Here is a 23651-nt window from a genome sequence, read left to right on the forward strand (position 1 = left end):
AATTGTCGTTTTTGCATTTGTCACCCCGAGTGGGAAGGGTATGCTCAGACGTGAGTCCCTTGCTCTCCATGCCACTGGAATCAGGCTTTCCTGGCTGACGAGGGCTGAAAGCCCGAAACCGGTCCTAGGATGCTTGTTTCCAGTCCAGGGAGGACCTGGCTTGGCAGTTCGGGCTGGACTGTTCCCATGGGGCACAGGGTCAAGACTGATTTGCACATGGCTGGGTTCAAACTGGAATGGCATGGTGAGCAAAAAACGATGGATTTAGGCCCAGATCTCTGTACTGGGGTGAATGTATGACATTGTTCTGCATTCTGTCCATCAATTGTCGTTTTTGCATTTGTCACCCCGAGTGGGAAGGGTATGCTCAGACGTGAGTCCCTTGCTTTCCATGCCACTGGAATCAGGCTTTCCTGGCTGACGAGGGCTGAAAGCCCGAAACCGGTCCTAGGATGCTTGTTTCCAGTCCAGGGAGGACCTGGCTTGGCAGTTCGGGCTGGACTGTTCCCATGGGGCACAGGGTCAAGACTGATTTGCACATGGCTGGGTTCAAACTGGAATGGCATGGTGAGCAAAAAAACGATGGATTTAGGCCCAGATCTCTGTACTGGGGTGAATGTATGACATTGTTCTGCATTCTGTCCATCAATTGTCGTTTTTGCATTTGCTGGAGTGTAGGCAGTCACCCAGGTTACAAATGGTGCTGGTCTGAAAAAGCAGTTTGGACATGTGCTTTTTAAAAAATCTGAAAAGTGGATTCATAATGTGTCAGTCTGTAAAAGTGTTTATCACTTGCCAAAAAAAAGAGCAGTAAGTGTGCTTTCAAATTGGCAAAGAAATTTCGTTTTATGACTAATGTGAAAACATGACTCTGTGTGCAAAGAGGAATTATAGGCAGAGATTTATTGCGTATTGCTCTGGTGATTTCACAGTTGCATTAGATGGAAAGGGGGAGCCATTTTTTGGTGCAGAAGCAGACTCTTAGCACACACCCAGCTGCTTACTATGTGGAATCATGTACAGTATTTACAAGCGAGTGGGGTTTGAGGTTTCAGTCAGTAATGCAAATACATTCAGCATCACTAAGGCTGGTTGCCCTTGCTGGAGTGTAGGCAGTCACCCAGGTTACAAATGGTGCTGGTCTGAAAAAGCAGTTTGGACATGTGCTTTTTAAAAAATCTGAAAAGTGGATTCATAATGTGTCAGTCTGTAAAAGTGTTTATCACTTGCCAAAAAAAAGAGCAGTAAGTGTGCTTTCAAATTGGCAAAGAAATTTCGTTTTGTGACTAATGTGAAAACATGACTCTGTGTGCAAATAGGAATTATAGGCAGAGATTTATTGCGTATTGCTCTGGTGATTTCACAGTTGCATTAGATGGAAAGGGGGAGCCATTTTTTGGTGCAGAAGCAGACTCTTAGCACACACCCAGCTGCTTACTATGTGGAATCATGTACAGTATTTACAAGCGAGTGGGGTTTGAGGTTTCAGTCAGTAATGCAAATACATTCAGCATCACTAAGGCTGGTTGCCCTTGCTGGAGTGTAGGCAGTCACCCAGGTTACAAATGGTGCTGGTCTGAAAAAGCAGTTTGGACATGTGCTTTTTAAAAAATCTGAAAAGTGGATTCATAATGTGTCAGTCTGTAAAAGTGTTTATCACTTGCCAAAAAAAAGAGCAGTAAGTGTGCTTTCAAATTGGCAAAGAAATTTCGTTTTGTGACTAATGTGAAAACATGACTCTGTGTGCAAATAGGAATGACAGGCAGAGATTTATTGCGTATTGCTCTGGTGATTTCACAGTTGCATTAGAAGGAAAGGGGGAGCCATTTTTTGGTGCAGAAGCAGACTCTTAGCACACAGCCAGCTTCTTACCATGTGGAATCATGCACAGTATTCACAAGCGAGTGGGGTTTGAGGTTTCAGTCAGTAATGCAAATACATTCAGCATCACTAAGGCTGGTTGCCCTTGCTGGAGTGTAGGCAGTCACCCAGGTTACAAATGGTGCTGGTCTGAAAAAGCAGTTTGGACATGTGCTTTTTAAAAAATCTGAAAAGTGGATTCATAATGTGTCAGTCTGTAAAAGTGTTTATCACTTGCCAAAAAAAAGAGCAGTAAGTGTGCTTTCAAATTGGCAAAGAAATTTCGTTTTGTGACTAATGTGAAAACATGACTCTGTGTGCAAAGAGGAATTATAGGCAGAGATTTATTGCGTATTGCTCTGGTGATTTCACAGTTGCATTAGATGGAAAGGGGGAGCCATTTTTTGGTGCAGAAGCAGACTCTTAGCACACAGCCAGCTGCTTACCATGTGGAATCATGCACAGTATTCACAAGCGAGTGGGGTTTGAGGTTTCAGTCAGTAATGCAAATACATTCAGCATCACTAAGGCTGGTTGCCCTTGCTGGAGTGTAGGCAGTCACCCAGGTTACAAATGGTGCTGGTCTGAAAAAGCAGTTTGGACATGTGCTTTTTAAAAAATCTGAAAAGTGGATTCATAATGTGTCAGTCTGTAAAAGTGTTTATCACTTGCCAAAAAAAAGAGCAGTAAGTGTGCTTTCAAATTGGCAAAGAAATTTCGTTTTGTGACTAATGTGAAAACATGACTCTGTGTGCAAATAGGAATGACAGGCAGAGATTTATTGCGTATTGCTCTGGTGATTTCACAGTTGCATTAGAAGGAAAGGGGGAGCCATTTTTTGGTGCAGAAGCAGACTCTTAGCACACAGCCAGCTTCTTACCATGTGGAATCATGCACAGTATTCACAAGCGAGTGGGGTTTGAGGTTTCAGTCAGTAATGCAAATACATTCAACATCACTAAGGCTGGTTGCCCTTGCTGGAGTGTAGGCAGTCACCCAGGTTACAAATGGTGCTGGTCTGAAAAAGCAGTTTGGACATGTGCTTTTTAAAAAATCTGAAAAGTGGATTCATAATGTGTCAGTCTGTAAAAGTGTTTATCACTTGCCAAAAAAAAGAGCAGTAAGTGTGCTTTCAAATTGGTAAAGAAATTTCGTTTTGTGACTAATGTGAAAACATGACTCTGTGTGCAAATAGGAATTACAGGCAGAGATTTTTTGCGTATTGCTCTGGTGATTTCACAGTTGCATTAGATGGAAAGGGGGAGCCATTTTTTGGTGCAGAAGCAGACTCTTAGCACACACCCAGCTGCTTACCATGTGGAATCATGCACAGTATTCACAAGCGGGTGGGGTTTGAGGTTTCAGTCAGTAATGCAAATACATTCAGCATCACTAAGGCTGGTTGCCCTTGCTGGAGTGTAGGCAGTCACCCAGGTTACAAATGGTGCTGGTCTGAAAAAGCAGTTTGGACATGTGCTTTTTAAAAAATCTGAAAAGTGGATTCATAATGTGTCAGTCTGTAAAAGTGTTTATCACTTGCCAAAAAAAAGAGCAGTAAGTGTGCTTTCAAATTGGCAAAGAAATTTCGTTTTGTGACTAATGTGAAAACATGACTCTGTGTGCAAATAGGAATTACAGGCAGAGATTTATTGCGTATTGCTCTGGTGATTTCACAGTTGCATTAGATGGAAAGGGGGAGCCATTTTTTGGTGCAGAAGCAGACTCTTAGCACACACCCAGCTGCTTACTATGTGGAATCATGCACAGTATTCACAAGCGAGTGGGGTTTGAGGTTTCAGTCAGTAATGCAAATACATTCAGCATCACTAAGGCTGGTTGCCCTTGCTGGAGTGTAGGCAGTCACCCAGGTTACAAATGGTGCTGGTCTGAAAAAGCAGTTTGGACATGTGCTTTTTAAAAAATCTGAAAAGTGGATTCATAATGTGTCAGTCTGTAAAAGTGTTTATCACTTGCCAAAAAAAAGAGCAGTAAGTGTGCTTTCAAATTGGCAAAGAAATTTCGTTTTGTGACTAATGTGAAAACATGACTCTGTGTGCAAAGAGGAATTATAGGCAGAGATTTATTGCGTATTGCTCTGGTGATTTCACAGTTGCATTAGATGGAAAGGGGGAGCCATTTTTTGGTGCAGAAGCAGACTCTTAGCACACAGCCAGCTGCTTACCATGTGGAATCATGCACAGTATTCACAAGCGAGTGGGGTTTGAGGTTTCAGTCAGTAATGCAAATACATTCAGCATCACTAAGGCTGGTTGCCCTTGCTGGAGTGTAGGCAGTCACCCAGGTTACAAATGGTGCTGGTCTGAAAAAGCAGTTTGGACATGTGCTTTTTAAAAAATCTGAAAAGTGGATTCATAATGTGTCAGTCTGTAAAAGTGTTTATCACTTGCCAAAAAAAAGAGCAGTAAGTGTGCTTTCAAATTGGCAAAGAAATTTCGTTTTGTGACTAATGTGAAAACATGACTCTGTGTGCAAATAGGAATTACAGGCAGAGATTTATTGCGTATTGCTCTGGTGATTTCACAGTTGCATTAGATGGAAAGGGGGAGCCATTTTATGGTGCAGAAGCAGACTCTTAACACACAGCCAGCTGCTTACCATGTGGAATCATGCACAGTATTCACAAGCGAGTGGGGTTTGAGGTTTCAGTCAGTAATGCAAACACATTCAGCATCACTAAGGCTGTTTGCCCTTGCTGGAGTGTAGGCAGTCACCCAGGTTACAAATGGTGCTGGTCTGAAAAAGCAGTTTGGACATGTGCTTTTTAAAAAATCTGAAAAGTGGATTCATAATGTGTCAGTCTGTAAAAGTGTTTATCACTTGCCAAAAAAAAGAGCAGTAAGTGTGCTTTCAAATTGGCAAAGAAATTTCGTTTTGTGACTAATGTGAAAACATGACTCTGTGTGCAAATAGGAATTACAGGCAGAGATTTATTGCGTATTGCTCTGGTGATTTCACAGTTGCATTAGATGGAAAGGGGGAGCCATTTTTTGGTGCAGAAGCAGACTCTTAGCACACACCCAGCTGCTTACCATGTGGAATCATGCACAGTATTCACAAGCGGGTGGGGTTTGAGGTTTCAGTCAGTAATGCAAATACATTCAGCATCACTAAGGCTGGTTGCCCTTGCTGGAGTGTAGGCAGTCACCCAGGTTACAAATGGTGCTGGTCTGAAAAAGCAGTTTGGACATGTGCTTTTTAAAAAATCTGAAAAGTGGATTAATAATGTGTCAGTCTGTAAAAGTGATTATCACTTGCCAAAAAAAAGAGCAGTAAGTGTGCTTTCAAATTGGCAAAGAAATTTCGTTTTGTGACTAATGTGAAAACAAATGTAGTAATATATTTAAATAAAATAAAGGAATTTTTTTTTAGTTTTTTTCAGGTATTGCTGAAGAGCAGTGAACAAAATTTAAGATGCCTACAAAATCCAGAGTAAAAAAAGACCACAAAAAAAACCTATATTTGAAGACAACTGGAGGACCTAAGTTAGTTGAAGATGCTCATGTTGGGAAAAAGAAAAAATCTTCTGGTAAGCAGACAAAAATTTTTCTAAAAAACATATTCAAAAAAAGGAAAAATGTACAAAATGTCTGTACTGTAAAGAATGATTTCAATCGAAAAGCACAGGAAAAAATTGAGAATTTAGTTAATGCAAATATACCTTCTGCAACTAAAAAGATTAACTTAAACAGAAAAACAGCGTTTAAAGAGATACGTAGAAAAATGTTTCAGAGAAGAGTTATGTCCAATTTGATAAAGGATGTGAAGAAATATAAGCAAAAGGCTAAGTTTTATAAGAGAAAAAAAGAAATTGAAGCCATTGCAGCAAAGGCATTAGAATTAAAAAGGAAACTATTCATTTTAATTTTGAATAGGATGCGTACATTAGATAAAATGGTTAATGTACTGAAATCACATAGCAAAAGGAAAAGAGTAGTGAACAGAACAAACTTTTCTAAAGTGTTTTTAGGAAAATGGATGCATAGTTCAAGTAGTGAACCTTTTTTTAATGAAGAGAGTTATTTTCAAAGTAATAGTTTGCTGCATGCAGTTGACACCAGAGGTCGTGCTTATGAAGTGAAAAATGGTTGCATAATGGAGAAGGAGATAATGGTTCCAAGAGATGAGGTACAAGTGATGGCGGATGAGGCTATGGGGAGACGTCCTAAAGCCCCAGTGTACACTTGGAATTGTAGTAGTATTTGCACTGTGCGTCAGGAATCTATTGATAAATTTTGTGAGTTTCTAAGAGAATATAGCAAAAAAAGTGTAAAACAGAAGATTAAGGTGCTTCAAAGTTTGGATCCATGCAGAGTGAGAGAGAATACTGGTTTGCAGGGTCATTCTCTGGCTTGTCTATCTAGAAAAGTGTGTAATAGTGTTTTCCATCATTTTAGGATGCTGGCTGTTCATCATACTGAAATGAGAAAGTTTGTGAGACGGTTGTATTTTGCTAAAAGTCCAGCAATAAAGTTAGATGAATTGAATAGGGCTCTGTTCCGTGGAACAGTATCAGATGTAGAGAAGGTTGTTGATGAAATTCAGTTTTGTTACTTTGGTCCTGAACAAAACAGTGCAGAGAAGGACACAGTAAATGAGGAAGAAGTGGAAGAGAATGTAGAACCCTCTGTAAGTAAGGCATTTAATGATCACATAACAAAATTTGCAATAATCTCTAATGAAAGACCAAATATTACTTGTATTTGTTGCCGCAGAACTCATTATAGAAAACAAACAAGGTATGTTGATCTCTACAGAAAGAGTGAAAATGAAGATAATTATAAGTGGAAGGATTTTGCCACATTTATATTTCTTGAAAATTGTTTTGAATTGGGTGAAGTTCAGCGTATTTGTAAATACTGTTACAACAAGTTAGAGGAAAATAGAATGCCGACCAGAGCTGTACATAATAATTTAGAATTGGATGCTATTCCTGCTGAACTTTCTGAATTAAATACATATGAGTCTATACTCATTCAATGTGTTCATCCGTTCCAGACCATAGTACGTATGGAGCCCAAAACTGGTAAATTACCTCCTTCAGACTTACTGAGAGGTTTAAAAGGTAGAGTGGTGTATTTGCCCTTGGATTTGAAAAAAAATATGGAAACTATTTATGCGGATACTTTGGAAACTGAACCATTAATTATTCTGGTTAATGGTGTACCTACAAAGAATAAGAAGATTTGGCAGGAGCTGGTAGATGTACGGAAAGTACAAAGAGCAAATTTGTATTTGAAAAGGAATAACAAATGGTATGAATCAATTTATATAGAAGAAGAAGAAGAAGAAGATTTACAAGAAGACACAGAAACACCAACTGGACAAATTGAAAAAGTGGACAAGTCAAAGGAAGAAGAAATTTATGAACATTTTAGCATACATCCTCTTCATTCAAAAGAAGTTATGGGAGACAATATTGATCTATTTCAGATGAAGAAAGCAAAAGGAACTCCCGTGAGTGTATGGGAGGAGAGCTTGGAAGCTCGATGTTTTCCCCAGCTGTTTCCTAAAGGAAAAGGAGGACGATACGATGAACGTCCAGAACAGATTCCAGCTTCTGAGTATCGGACTACAAGACTATATGCTGAAGATCCCAGATTTCGACAAAGTATTCCTTATTTGTTCCATCTTTTATTTGAAAGCGACTTGTCTGCATTGTCTTATGCAGTAAATCACATTTTAAAAAGTGGAGTACATTTGCAAAATGTGTCTGCTAAGGATTTTATGGAGAAAGTGCAGCACCGAGATGATCATTTGGAAACACAACTGATCAATCTGATGGCTTGTCAGCGTGGGACAAATGAATATTGGTACCGACGCCATGGTAAATTAAAATGCATGTTACGGAATTTAGGAACACCAACATGGTTCGTTACCCTAAGCTGTGCGGAGTACGCTTGGGATGATTTACTGGATTTTCTACGAGAGGCAAATTCAAACATTAAAAACATCGAATACAAGACAGCAGGAGAACTGTGCTCATTGGATCCGGTTAAAGTTTGCAGATATTTCAATCATAGATTTGAGGCTATGATGTCCTTCATCTGCAATAAAAAAAATCCACCTCTAGGAGAAGTAGTGGATTTCTTTTGGAGAAAAGAGTACCAGGCAAGAGGTGCTCCTCATATTCATATGCTGTTGTGGATCAAGGATGCCCCAAAGTTTGGAACAGATACTGATGAAGCAGTGTTATCTTGCATTGAAGAATATGCAACATGTGCTATACCAAAAAGCACAGAAGAGAAAAAGTTAAAGGAGCAAGTTTTACGTTTCCAAAGTCATCGGTGTGGAAAATACTGTCGACGGAAATACAAGAGCAAAGATAAATACTACACTAAATGTCGATTTGGATTTCCTAGACCTGTTCTTTCAAATGGAAGAGTTAACAGTTTTATGTCATCTGTGAGACATACTATCGCAAGAAAATCACCTAAGAATACCTACAACCTTAAAAGAAAAGAAGAATCAAAAAATATAAATGACTACAACCCAGTGATTTTATCCATGTGGAACGCTAACATGGATATACAGTATGTAGCTGACAATTCCATTGCTGTTGCTCGATATGTAACGTCTTACATTACGAAATCAGAAAAAACAGAATTGAAGGAAATGTGGGAAGAGATTTCTCACGAGAAAACTGTCAGTAAGAAGCTGTACAGTTTCAGTTTGAAGATGTTATCGCATCGAGAAATTGGATCCTACGAATGTTCAGATAGGTTATCTTCTGCAAGTCTCTACTCGAAATCAAGAAGAATAATTTGGGCAAGTTTAGGCCTTGCAGCAATGAGAAATCGGGTACTGAAATCTGTTGGAGAAATTGAATATTTGGCCGAGAATGACCCAGAAAGTACAGATATTTTGAAATCAAACATGTTGGACACATATTATCCCAAGAGAAGTCATCATCTGGAGAACATGTGTCTCTATGAAGTGCTGCAGAACTACATTTATTCACGGAAAGCCGCAGAAGACATCAACAATGGAAAATATAAAGTCATTGGTGAGGAAGGATGTTTGGTGAAGCAAACAAAAGGAAGTTTGATAAATCACCGGAAGCTGAGTTGCGACACTACTGACAAAAAGGAATTTTACTACTTGGCTCTTTTACAGCTGTTTAAACCATGGCGTACAGAGGATGAACTACTGGGAGAATTTCAAAGCTATGAAGATTCTTTTAATGCTTGCAAAGACAGCATACAATGCAATACATTCACAACTTATCTGCAAATGTTAAATGAAGAAATTGAACAGGAAACTACAATTGCAGCAGAAATAGCTAGAGACAGTTCTCAGGACAGCCAAAGTTCAGGAACACTCAGTCAAGATCCCCTAGGACAACCAATCGTTGAAAATGAAGCATCAATAGCCATGAATGAAGTGGAAACGGCTATGAATCAAGCTCAAGGAGAATTTATAGACTTACAAAATTTGGAAAGACAACTGAACGAAGAGCAGCAACAAATTTATGAAGAGATCAGAAAAAAAATTGATCACGGATTTCTACATGAAAAAAAAGAGTGCTCATGCACATCATTTCATCCAATCAGGATGTATGTAAGCGGACAAGCTGGAACTGGAAAAAGTTTCCTAATAAAAGTCATCAGAAGCTACCTACAGCAAAAAACGGATTCTACTTTGTCTTGTGTGGTTACTGCTCCAACTGGGTTAGCAGCATATAACATAAAAGGAATCACTTTACATCGTTTGCTAATGTTACCAGTGGAGCATGAGAACAAAATACAATACAACAAGCTAACTGGAGAAGCATGCTTGGAAGTTTCAAGAGTATTGAAGAAGATGCAAGTTCTCATTATTGATGAGGTGAGCATGGTATCGAACTTAATGCTTGCCTTTGTGCATTTAAGAATGCAGCAAATTCTGAAGACAGACTATGACGTGTTATTTGGAGGAAAACACGTCATAGTTTTTGGAGATCTTTTGCAACTTACTCCAGTTAAAGGACAACCAGTGTTTAATACTGTGACACATGAAGACACGAAGAAGTCATTGGGAAGCATCGGTAATACAAATATTTGGTCCTTCTTTGAGTACAAGGAACTTACAACTAATATGAGGCAAGCAAACGATGAAGAATATGGAAGTATTCTGAAAGATATCAGGATTGGACTACTCACAGAAGCTGGCAAAAAAGCATTACAGAGTCGGCTGCTACATAATTTATTTCCAAAGGAAGAAATAGTTGCAGAGAAGATATACAAGAACATTGCAGAAAACAAAAGTGTCATCTGCTTAATGCCAACTCTACGTGAATGCTCAATATTCAATGAGGAACTTTTGAAATTGGAAAAGGAAGATATCAGGAAATTGGAAGCAGTGGACAAAATTGAGGATGGAAGAATTACTGTCACATTAACAGGCACACTGAAAAATAAATTGGATTCACTAGAGAAGAACATTTCCAAAACAGCTGGATTAGAAAAAAATCTATATGTTTGCATGAACTGTAGAGTATTTTTAAGGAGAAATTTGGATGTTGAAAAAGGTTTAGGTAATGGAGCTATGGGAAGAGTTGTGGGTTTTATTAATTATCAGAAAAAAGATGGAATTGAATGTTTAAAAATAAAATTTGATCAGATAGAAGAAGTTAAAGACATTTGTCGTTGTTCAGTTCGTTTCATGCTTGTGAAAGACTTATATGTACGTAGGAAGCAGTTTCCGTTTTCGCTAGCATATGCTGTAACTATTCACAAGTCTCAAGGATTGACTGTAGATTGTGCATTTGTGAACATTGGTTCAACTGTGTTCAAAGAAGGTATGGCATATGTTGCTTTGTCACGAGTGAAAACATTATCAGGTTTATTCATGATAGACTTTGATGATTCAAAAGTTAGTGCTGATACAAATTGTGTAAAGGAGTATAATAGATTAAGAAGAAGGTATGCTCCTCATTTAGGTCAGTATCCTGTGTTGGAGAAACGTGTAGTTTCTCATAAAAGGAGAAATGAGAATATCTGTAATGAAGATGTAGAGAGGAGGAAAAAAAAGAGGAGTGATGTAATTGCAAGCAAAAAGAATAAGGAAAATGAAGAACAGGTTGTAGGATGTTATTTTGAAAATAGCTCTGGTGTCAACTGCTACGCTAATGTAGTGCTGAATGTTGCATTTTATCTGGAAAGTTTGCAAGAGCAGATAATAGTAAATCAGGGAAAAAGATTCTGTTCTGTGCTGAGTCTCCTTTTTGAAAAGCTGAGTAATGATAAAACTCAAATAGAAAGTGCTACTGAAATTAGAAAAGTTTTAGATGTATGTTCAGGACGAACACAGTTTTCTCAAAATGTACAGCAAGACGCACAGGAATTCTTGATTTATTTTCTTCAGGTACTGGAAGAAGAAGGGGTTCCCATTGAAAATGTATTTGGTCTCTCTTATAAATGGGAACATAGTTGTGAAAACTGTTATAATATATGTGGCTCTAATGTTGATTCTGAAAGGTTTATTTATTTAACATTGCCAGAGAGTAAAACAGTCACTTTTGCTAAATTAGTTAAAGATGCTAATCATAGCATGCAATGCGGTGAGTGTAAATCTGACATGTTTTCAACATTAATTTTAAAGGAATACAGACAGTATGTAATTTTAATGATGCAACGATGTAGAGCTGATGGTTCAAAATTGGATACTTTAATAAAGAAGTTTACAGGACAGCAATTATCAATTTCAGGAAAAACTTTTGTAACAGTTGCAATAATTTTCCATGATGGACCTACTGTAACTTCTGGTCATTAAACAGTTTATCTTAAATGTGAAAAAGGCTGGACACTGTGTAATGATTCCCAATTGATTTTTAAGCAACGTTTGCCTTTTGATTTAGCAAATTCCTATCTAATCTTCCTGAAACCTAAATTTTAGAGAGATTTGGCAACATCTGGACAAAACAATTTTACCATTTTATTGGATTACCATTTGGAATTTACAAATAAAAAGATTTAACAAATTATCATTTGGCCCAATGGAAAGGTAACCAATTGTAATGTGGAATTTTTCCATTTTTTAAGGAAACTTTGGAAAACCAAAAATTTAGAAAAAATCGGTAACATCTGCACAATTTAAATTTTGGAATGTTATTGGATTGCCATTGGAAATTTTTTCAAAACAGATTTTTAAAATTACTATTTGGCCATGCGGAAAAGTAAACAATTCTATTGTGGACTTATTTAATTATTAATTAATCTTTCGGAAACCAAAATGTTACAGAGAATCGGTGACATCTGTACAATTTAAACTTTAGATTTTTATTGGATTACCATTGGAAATTAAACAAAAAAAGAATTTTAAAATTACTATTTGGCCTAAAGGAAATGGATTTTTGTATGAGTAACCGAGAGAGACCCCTTGTCTTTTGAAGGGAATGGGGTACTAATCACACTTAAGAAAACACGATCCCTATGCTATGACACAATGGTACCACACTTAAGAATCTAACACTCATTAATATGAAAAGGCATCAAATGTTCATTACATTTATTTTTTAAAAAGTATACATGAAATTCATAATATCAATAATGCAATTACATAAGCTTAAAAACACAGAAAGTAACCTATACAGATTTTCACATTGATATAATTCACAAACTGTTATGAGCCCGCATAACAGAAAAAGATTTGGAAGACAATACACTTTGTCATAAATTACGCATCCTAACGGGTCTTATATATACGGCTGTGGTTGGTGATATGTATGCACCGTTATATCTACTCGCAGTCAACCACAGTTCTCCCTTGGATTGCGTTATTTTAGATGCGTCGACGCGTTTCGATGGTTATTCTTGTAATTCCATCTTTATCAAGACAGGTGATAGGCTTCAGGTCCTCTTCTATTTTACAGGGACCTACATCAAGGAAATAAATACTATTAGACTCATTTTTATAATATGTGTTCCCAGGGAGCTTTTATTGTTGTCTCTAATTGACTCTCTTTAAGGAGTATTGTTTAGAGTACACATCTACTCTTGTTGTAAGTATTCATAACCATTAAAAGTAAGGTGGCGCTTCACCTGGTTTATTCACTTCGATATTCCGATTTTTATTGAGTTTTCACTTGTGGGTCCACGTAGTGGAACGCTGCAGGTTTTAAATGTTTTGTGCTGCAACATAGATAATAATAATATCATGGCGTTATTTAAAAGGCATGCAGACACTCATTCACACTAAATCAGGAAAACGCTCGATATAACTCTCTACTTACTGAATGTATTTTTTAATTATCCTGACACTGATTCTTATATTGGTAGCCGTGGGTACGTGGCATTTCCCCTTCAATACTCCTCACCTATTGTATATAGAGAGAAAAATAATAAATGCGCTCTTATTAGCGCCGCTAGCATTTGTCTCATATTTGAAGCGTGGTGTAACCACGCCGGTGTCTGTCAATGTTTGCAGCAACTATTCCTATCGGTGAACAAAGTGGTCTCACCTTATGGCCGAATCGTCAGTTTCATACAAGGTGACGGAGGTCCGAGTTACTCCTCCCTTACTGTTCGTCACCTATTTTTAAAAGGGGAAAATAGAAGCGCTCGTATTAGCGCCACTGACATATTTACTCCTAACTGAAATGGGATCTAAATATCACCATTTCTGTCGAATGCTGACGAAGAGTATAAGCTAGCTTGGCAATCTCACCTTGTGGCCTCAAACAGTCGGCTTCGTACGCGGAAGTGCTTCTCAAGTCGCTTCCCTAATTCTTGTGAAAGGTGTCTGCTTATTTGTGCGTAAAGACACCAATCCTGATTGGTTGAATTTTACACATGGTCCGTAGACCATGTGATGTTGATGTTACCCACGGGTTTTTTTTTCAAAAAGAAAACTTTATCGTTAAGTTTATTGAGAACCTCATTACTGGCGATATATTTCCATATTATCCCCGTATTATATATTTATCAATCAATCTACTCATGGTATGCTGTTGAGTACACTTCACGATTTGAATTAGGTGCATATTCGACCAACCGAATAGAATATTTTCCTAACTTAGGACATCATGATAACATACATTATGGCAGACTTATAAATTCTTACTTCACATGATTTTACATCGTCGATTATATTGTTGCAGTATCACCAAATGGCATCAAATCATTATACTGGTATTCTATGCAATCATTTCATCTACACTTGGTCGTTTTACATGTACTCAACCCTGTCTAGTATACATTTAATTATCCCCAGGTCAACATAATAGCTTTGATATAATAGCTTTGATATCATTCAAACCTTATCTGTTAATCTTATTTTACGTCATGTGTTGTGTATCCACATAATAAACTTCACCATTTAACAGGGATAAAAGGATTCATGTAAATACAATAACCACAAACATCGTTTCGAAGATGTTACTAGGATGCCGTATGTTATTCTTGTGGTATCAGATTTTTTATATAAGTTATCCTATTTATACCCAACATATAGTGCCCAAAAGTAAGCCACCATTTAAATGTTGTTGAAGTGAGGGTTATAATAATCTCTTTCTCAGAATAACACAAGAGCATACGTAATCTCAGCAACATCTATAGTATACTAGGTCATTACAGGAAGGAAATACTGTTCATTGGGTCTGCCAATTCTTTTACGGACCAATGATACTCATCCAGTCCTCTTTTGTATTAAGACCTCTCTCCACAGTATTGAAAAAACATATGAACCATTGTTCCCTCTTTTTTCTCTTGATGTCCAAGTCACCCCCTCTTCTGTTTACTGTCACTTTTTCCAGAATAAACCACCGGATTGAATCCCAACTGTGGTTTGCTTCTAGAAAGTGATCTGTTAGGGGGGCATTGGTTTTTTTAGTTTTAGTTGCAGATTTGTGCTCCAACAGACGGATCCGTAGTTCCCTACTAGTTTCTCCCACGTACGCCAGGCCGCAGGGACAGATTAAAAAGTAAACTACATTTCTGCTTCTACAGTTGTTAAAGCTACTAGCCCAAATTGTTTTGTTGTTGTGGCTAAGGTTTTTCGCCTCAAGGCATTGGGGACAGATGGAACAAGTTCCACATTTGTAGTTGCCTATAGCTTTATCACCCTTCATTGTGGTTTGGGATTCTTGTTTGTTTTCATATGTTCTTACCAACGCATTGCGTAAGGTTTTGTTACGTCTGAATGAGAACAATGGCTTCTCAAGTGGAGTTTCTGATCCATAGTTCAATATCTTCCAATTTTTATTGACTATGTTTTTGATCCGATTGCTAAGATTGGAGAATTGGGAAACGAAAGCTAAACGTCCTGTTGCTTTGTCATTGTTTTTATTCTTATTTTGTTCCAACAAATGGTCGCGATTATAAAATCTCGCTCTTTTGAAGGAGTGTTTGATTAATTTCTTGGGGTAGCCTCTTGCAGCTAATTTTTTCTTCAATAATTCAGAATGGTAATAAAAATCGGAAAGAGCTGTGCAGTTGCGCCTTAATCTTAAAAATTCCCCAAAGGGAATATTGTCCTTTTGGGAACGCGGATGGTTGCTACCGTATAAAAGAAGTGTGTTTTTATCCGTTGGTTTCGAATATAATTCTACATTAAGGACGTTTCCCACATTTTTGATTTTTATATCAAGAAACGCCACATCCGAATGACTGTAATGAGCCGTGAATCTCAGGTTAGGATCACCCAGATTAATCCATTCAAGAAAATGTTCTAAATCATGACTGGCACCGTTCCAGACAAAGATGATATCGTCTATGTAACGGTGCCAGCAAGTTACATTTTCAAAAAACGGAGCCATCTCATTGTAGATATGTTTTACTTCAAAGTCACCAACATAGAGGCATGCCAGGCTAGGAGCACAGGCAGCCCCCATGCTGGTGCCTTTGATCTGGATGTAGGCCTCATCTTTGAATAAAAAGATGTTATTTTTCAGTACTTTTTCAATGCATGACATTATAAATTCTTTGTTGGCTCCCTCTAGGTCTTCAGAATCTAAAATGTTAGAGATAACTCTTATGGTGTCATTCTGGGGGATGTTCGTATATAATGCCTCTATGTCGAGGGTCACCAAAATCTGGGTAACCCTGTTGAAGCTCTGACCCTCAAACACAGAGATGGCATGTGCTGTATCTTTAAGATAGGATCTTTGTTTTTGTACAATTGGTTTTAAGAAGTGATCTACATATTTGCTGAGGGGCTCCAAGATGGATCCCACACTACTGACAATAGGTCTCATAGGTGGGTCAGAGATGTTTTTATGAATTTTTGGGAGTCCATAAATGGCCGGTGTCTTTGGATGTAAGTTCAGAAGGAATCTATACTCGTTTTCACATATCCACCCTTGTTCTCTTCCTAGGAAATGGAACCAGATGTATTGTGGAGTTATTTGACATATATTATTGTGATTATACTTCTGAAACAAAAATATCAGACGGTATTTTAAAGAAATAAGTATTGATATTAGATGATATTTTTTAAGAATATTATGCATTTCTATAAAGTTATGTTTATGCAAAAAGAGATTGTGGGCTTTTTTAAAAACAATCTTTGAGATTGTTAATTTTTTTTTTGCCTGCTGTTAAATGATGAATGCAATTGCTTTCACAATTTATAGTGAAATGCAATATTTTCTGAAAACAGCAAAAAAAAGGCAAAAATATTTTTTGAAAAATATGTAAATATGTGTACTGTATTATTAAATGTTTTATTAAATATTAATACTTTTTTCTTTTTTTTCAGATTGAGATAGAAAATTTTCGAAAACTAGAACCATTTTTAAAGCAATTAAAAAAAAAATTAAATGAATAAATCTTTTTTTGAGTGGGTATGGTAAGTCAATAATGTCATGGTCCCTTTTTTCCACTTCTCTACAATCACATTTTCAGTTTTTAATTGTAGTCTCTCAAGGACCTTGTAATGTGATAATTGATTTTTAGTGTTTTTAAAAAAAAAAAAGAAAATTACGCGTTTTAAAAAAAATATATAAAAAATAGATGAAAGGTAAGGTTGGCTCTTAAAAGAGCCGTTGTGTTCATGCAGGGACAGAGGAAAGAAAGATTGGGAATATTAGACGGTACGACAAGTGTGCTGATCTATTTTACTGTTCACTAGGGAAATACTGGTCTCCCTATAAGTAATTAGATCATGACAAGTGGCGCACCGTACTTCAACCCTCGCAAACCGATGGTTGATTTCCAGAGGACCAGAAAAAGGAGATGCTCCCCCCACAGATGAAGGGCTCACCTGACCTGCAGAAGAAGGACTCGGCCCTGCAGATGATGGTCCAGGCTGAGCTGCTGTGGATGTGCTTGGTTGATTTACTGAAGGGTTACCTTCAGTAAGTCGAGCATGTGTCCTTCTGTGTACATCCTTAAGGTGTCTCATCATGGTGTGATTCCCAAAGGAATACTTCCTGTCAGGATTACCTCTTGAAAGTACACGCTTACACAGCTTGCAAGTCACTAAGGGTGCATTTACCTTTTGCTGGCCTTCTGGAAAAGTAAAATACTCCCATACGTAAGAGGTCTTTTGTTTCCTCGCTCTCTGCCTCAAGGTAGTGCTGCTAGCCTCACTCTCAGAAGAGCTCTGCTGTTCTGCCATCGTATCACAAAGACAACCCAGCTCCTTCTCCTAAGGGATCACAAGCAGAAATGAGGGGAATGGGTGTGGTGTAGGAGAGTTCTAGAACTGAAAGTAGTTTCAACCAATCAAAAGTTGTGTTTCATGATCACATGACCTACCGTACGCTTACGGTACGCTTACGGTGCGCTTACGGCAAAAGTACGCATGCGCGTAAAAAAGACACGCGCTCGCGCGCATGCGCATAACAGACACTCCCCGACACTTCCGCGTAACATGCGCGTGTAGCGTACACGCGTACGCGCCCCACGCGGAGTACGCGCGGCTACGCAAATTACGTAACTATACGCAAACAGCGTAGATAAATTACGGACATTGCGTAAACCGTACGCTTACCGTAAGCTTACCGTACGCGCACTAAAAAAAATTTTAAAAAAAGGAAAACATTTATTGCTAATAAATTTTACCTGTTTATTTTATAAAAAATGTAAAAAAAAAACATATTGTAGAATTTTCAAAATGTAACCATAGTCTTTAAAAAAGGATAGAAAATTAAAATAAAAATATGTAAAAAAAAAAGAAGAAAAAAAAAAAAATTAGCATTTAAAAAACCTTGCAAATTCACTGAAAAAACCATGGGTTTCACACACGTTATAGTTAGGAATTAGCATTTAAAAAACCTTTGAAATTCACTGAAAAAACCATGGGTTTCACACACGTTATAGTTAGGAATTAGCATTTAAAAAACCTTAGAAATTCAATGAAAAAACCAAAGGTTTCACACATGTTATAGTTAGCTGGACATTTCACTCGTAAAAAACCAATGAAATTCCCCCGTTATAGTTAGTTCAGCTAACTATAACACGCGCGCCCGCAATGCACTACTGATGACGTCACATATTACATCACTCATGACATGGTCAGTGACATCACTCATGACATCACTGATGACATCTCAAATGACATCACTGATGACATCATCCAGTGAATGTGTGTTTTTCTGAAAATTAAATATGTTTAATATATGTATATCTCAAGGTAGATGGAAGAATAAATGAGTATATAAGTGTATAAATTGATGATTTGTTTTTTAAAAATTGATTGTGTAACTGACTGATTAAGTGTATCTTTATGAATACATGGCTAAGTGAGTAATGTTTAAATGTGTAAATACCTGTATCAGTCTCTCACTTTGTATATAAGTGGCTGTGTGGGTTGGTGAGTAGCTACATGAGTGTCTATATAGGTTATTAGTTGGTTTTTTGAGTATCAGTATGAGTGTCTGAGTGTCTTCATGGTTCGGTGGAGGTTATTATGTAGTGCATAGGTGCATGAATGAGTGGCTCACTGTTTGTATGTGTTGAAGACAGCATGTGTGTAGGACCGTATGGGTGGATGAGTGTGTGTATGGGTGTGTTAGTGAGTGAATGACTGTCTCAATAGTGTCTTTATGAGTAACTACATATTTTTTAAACTAGTATATATGACTATTGGTGTATATAAGTAAGTATATGTGCGAGTGAGAGATTGGAAGAGTGCCTGTATGAATAAGTATGTGTTTCTATAAGTGATTATTTAAAAGACTAAGTATGTGTAAGTTTCTGTAAAAGTAAGTGTGGTGGTGTGTGTATAACTGTATATGCAGGTAAATGGATGTTTGATTCTTTATTAGCATGAGTGACTATGTGTGAGTAACTCTATGAATGAGTGGCATTGTGTTACAGGATGTTTAGGTGTATGAGTACATATGATGTGTGAGTACATGTATGAGTGACTGTATAGGATTGTTGGTGGATGAGTGGATGTGTATGTGGATCTTAGAATTACTGAATAGGTTGTTGTAACTGTTATTTGTATGTCCATTTTTTTGAAAATTTCAGTCTCTATTTTTAAATGTGTGTATCAAAGGTTATATTAGGGTGAGAGGAGGTCTACCACTCTATCACAAGGATGATGTCATCAGTGATGTCATTTGAGATGTCATCAGTGATGTCATGAGTGATGTCACTGACCATGTCATGAGTGATGTAATATGTGACGTCATCAGTAGTGCATTGCGGGCGCGCGAGTTATAGTTAGCTGAACTAACTATAACGGGGGAATTTCATTGGTTTTTTACGAGTGAAATGTCCAGCTAACTATAACATGTGTGAAACCTTTGGTTTTTTCATTGAATTTCTAAGGTTTTTTAAATGCTAATTCCTAACTATAACGTGTGTGAAACCCATGGTTTTTTCAGTGAATATATATACATATATATATTATCTACTGGCGGTCGCCAGTAGATAGTTATAGTTAGGACCGTGTTTCCATAGGAAATCCGCAACATTCTATTTGGAATAACTTTGGCGGCGGTTGACGAATCCTTGCAACATTTTCAAAATAGGTGGGGCGCTCCGCTCCGCTCCTACCCCGAAAGTCTCGGGGGGATGCGTTAAGCGGGGGCTGAGAAAAAAGGGGGGTCCCAAAACGCGTTTTCCCCATGCAATTTTCCATAGGGACCTTTAGTCCAAGGTACAGCCCGAACCGCTGAACAGAATTACTTGAAATTTGGCAAAGATGTAGTCCTCAGCTCAGGGATGAGCCTTTTGCATTTATGGACTCAATCTGTTCAGTAGTTCCTGAGAAAATCAAAAGTAAAATCATATATATATCTGGGCGGAGCCTAACCACACATCTCATCCTGAGATCTGATTGGCTGTCAGCACTTCATCCAAGAAGTGTTGGCAGCCATCTTGGGACCAATACACATGATAGCACCTCATTAAAAAGCATTGCAGTTAATAGAAGGTTTTAAGACTTTAGTTACATTATAAATCATTTGTTGATGGTACCATACTCATTTAAGGAATTGTGGTGTGTCCTAAGGTGATTTTACCATGTGAAAAAGCCTTCTGCTGTGATATCATGAACCATGTTTTAGAGAAAACTATTTTCTCATGCTTTTCCCACAGAGGTTTGGAAGGTGATCTATAAGCTAAACTGAGAGCATATTTTCTGTAAATTCACATTATCTTTCTCAGGCATGTGAGAATGAAGTCTGACATTCTCAGTAAAACATGTACATCCAACAAGGGCAGAGACTGTCAGTTGATTCCTTTGTGTTCTACTGCAGCTTCCCAGAGTGTTCTAAAGAACAACTAGAGCGCTAACAGTCTTACTTATGACAAAAGTATGGCACACCTGAAGCCATCTTGATTGGAATAAAGTGGTAACACTTCAAACATTTAATTTACAAAGGAACAAAATGAGGGGGTTCATTTTGCCATATACATTATGATTAGTGCTGCAGAAAGAAAAACACATTTTGACTTCTGAAATCCTCTTTTATTTCATAAAAAAATTCTGACATGCAGACTGAAACATGCACTTTCAATACCAGCAGCAGATTTGCCTGGTGAGCAGTAGCTTTACTACAGTGATCTAATGAGCAACTAGAGTGCTAACATTCAGAATTTATGGAAAATGTGTGACACATCTGAATGCCTTCTTGATGGAATCAAAGTAAAAAACTGAAAGTATTTCCTACTGAGAAGACTGCAGTAAATGAGGAAATTAGGAAACTTCATAACAAATAAATCTCCCAAGATGGCCACCAGAGACAAAAGAGCCCAAATGTAGCCCAAATGTAGCCCAAATATCACCCAGATGTAGCCCAAATGTAGCCCAATGACAGAACGTCCCAGAGTGTTCTTAAGATCAACGAGAGCGCTTACTGTCTTACTTATGACAAAAGTATGGCATACCTGAAGACATCTTGATTGGAATAAACTGGTAACACTTAAAACATTTAATTTAAAAAGGAACACAATGAGGGGGTTCATGTTGCCATAGAAATTATGATTAGTGCTGAAGAAAGAAAAATTAGGGCATATTTTGAGTGACTTCTCAAATCCTCTTCTATTTCATTAAAAAATTCTGATATGCAGACTGAAACATGCACTTCTAATACTAGCAGCAGACTTCCGTGGTGAGCAGTAGCTTTACTACAGTGATCTAATGAGCAACTAGAGTGTTAACATTCAGAATTTATGGCAAATGTGTGACATATCTGAATACCTTCTTGATGGAATCAAAATAAAAAACTGAAAGCATTTCCTACTGATGAGACTGCAGTAAATGAGGAAATTAGGAAACTTCATAACAAATAAATCTCCTAAAATGGCCACCAGAGACAAAAGAGCCCAAATGTAGCCCAAATGTAGCCCAAATGTAGCCCAAATGTAGCCCAATGACAGAAGTGTGCAAAACACTTATTTTTTGTGTATTTGCAGTTTTATATAGTGCAGACTTGTCGGTATTGGAGTGCTTTACATGAGCATTGGTTACATCACACAAGATCAAATTCATTTTGGTTGTAGACATGGGGAGATTAAGTGATTTGACCAGAATCACAGAATGTTGTGCTGAAGCAGAAAATCCAACCTGGTTCCCCAGTTGCAAAGTCTGCAGCTCTGGAAGTAACACCACACCCTCTCCCCTTGGATGCAACATTTAATCAAGTGGTCAACTGGATAAAAAAACTAAGATTACAAATAATTTAAAAGTTCTTTGTCGCTATTTGAAAACTCAGAAAATATGTCCTCATTTTAGTTTTTTAGAGCACTAACCATAATTTTGATGCAAATAAGACCATCTCATATATGTAATTTCTAAAGGAAATGCTCTAGGCATTACAGTTTTGATTACATCAAGATGACGTCAGGCGTTCCACACTTTTGTAATAAATATAGAATGTTAGCAATCTAGTTGTTCATTGGGATACTGTTGAGAGGCAGAGGCCAGGGGCACGGACTCTAAAAATTGAAGGCAGGTAGGAGAGTGCAGAGGCAACAATTTGACCACACTAGGCAGGCAGGAAGGGCAGTGGCAGCACAACAGACTATGGAGGACAGTGGAAAGGGGGGCAGGGGCTACAAACCAACAATACAGGACTGGCAAGAGAGGCTGTGGTGATGTAATAGACCATTGTGGGCAGAAGGAAGAGGCAGTGGTCATACAACCATACATGCCAACAGACCCGTTTCAGCCAGGAAACGTCCAATGTTTTTAAGCTCAAATGGGCTTTACTTGATCTGGTTCCTGTCTACAATCTTCTCTTTTTCAATGTAACTCAAAGGGGAAAATCAATACCCCAGTTTTATTTCAAAATCTCCCTCTTACCAAGTTCAAAATGTTCGCAAGTATGGTACATTGGATCATGGTAGGCAGGAGGAATTGGGGTAGGGACATGGACTCGGATAACAGAGGACAGGAGGGACATTGAGAGGTGCACCAAACTGACCCTACAGGGCAGGCATCAGGGTTTGCAGCAGCACAATACACCACACAGGGCATGCGGGAGGGGAGAGCAGCACAACAATCCATAGAAAGCAATAGGGAGGGGACAGGACCATGCACATGGACAACAGACAACAGAGGGGAAAGAGGCAATGGTAGCTAGCTGACCATAATGGACAGACAGGAGAGAAAGCTGCAGCATAACAGACCATAAAGGGCAGGAGGGACGGATCAGGGGCATTACAATGGAACCGACAAGCCAGGAAGGAGGGAATAGGGGTGTGTATGTAGGTGTTTTCACTGTATTCTGAGTGTCTTTTAACATAGCACTGGCTCTAGGACTGCTTAGGCAGACTCAGTTACCACCAGTATCCGTCTGAAAAAGTTGAGGGTACAGGATGATTTTGCAACAAGGCTTCTTTCTGCTCTTCTGTTTGTTCTTTCTGCACGTTATATTTCTTCCTGCACTTTTCTTCGTCTTTGAGGACTTCTGTTGCTTCTTTCTGCATTTCTTTTTTTCTTTCTGTGCGTTTTTCCTTCTTTCTTCACATGTCCTATCTCTGTAGGCATAGTTAGAAATTAGCATTTAAAAAACCTTTGAAATTCACTGAAAAAACCATAGGTTTCAGGCACGTTATAGCTAGGAATTAGCATTTAAAAAACCTTAGAAATTCACTGAAAAAACCATATGTTTCAGGGGCGATATAGTTAGCTGGACTTTTCACTCGTACAAAACCATAGAAATTCCCCCGTTATAGTTAGTTCAGCTAACTATAACTTGCGCGCCCGCAATGCACTGCTGATGACGTCACATATTACATCACTCATGACATGGTCAGTGACATCACTCATGACATCACTCATGACATCTCAAATGACATCACTGTCTGCACTGTGGGGAATTTCTATGGTTTTGTACGAGTGAAAAGTCCAGCTAACTATATCGCCCCTGAAACATATGGTTTTTTCAGTGAATT

The 23651-nt window shown here is 38.0% G+C and overlaps 1 protein-coding gene across 2 annotated transcripts in view; it reads right to left on the reverse strand.

Annotated features, from left to right (window-relative positions):
* CHRM3 (cholinergic receptor muscarinic 3) overlaps positions 1 to 23651 on the reverse strand; it is a 2422098-nt gene that overhangs the window by 1926600 nt on the left and 471847 nt on the right. The window lies entirely within an intron of this gene.

Source organism: Triturus cristatus, chromosome 6, assembly GCF_964204655.1.
Source record: "Triturus cristatus chromosome 6, aTriCri1.1, whole genome shotgun sequence".
NCBI classification, from domain to species: Eukaryota; Metazoa; Chordata; class Amphibia; order Caudata; family Salamandridae; genus Triturus; species Triturus cristatus.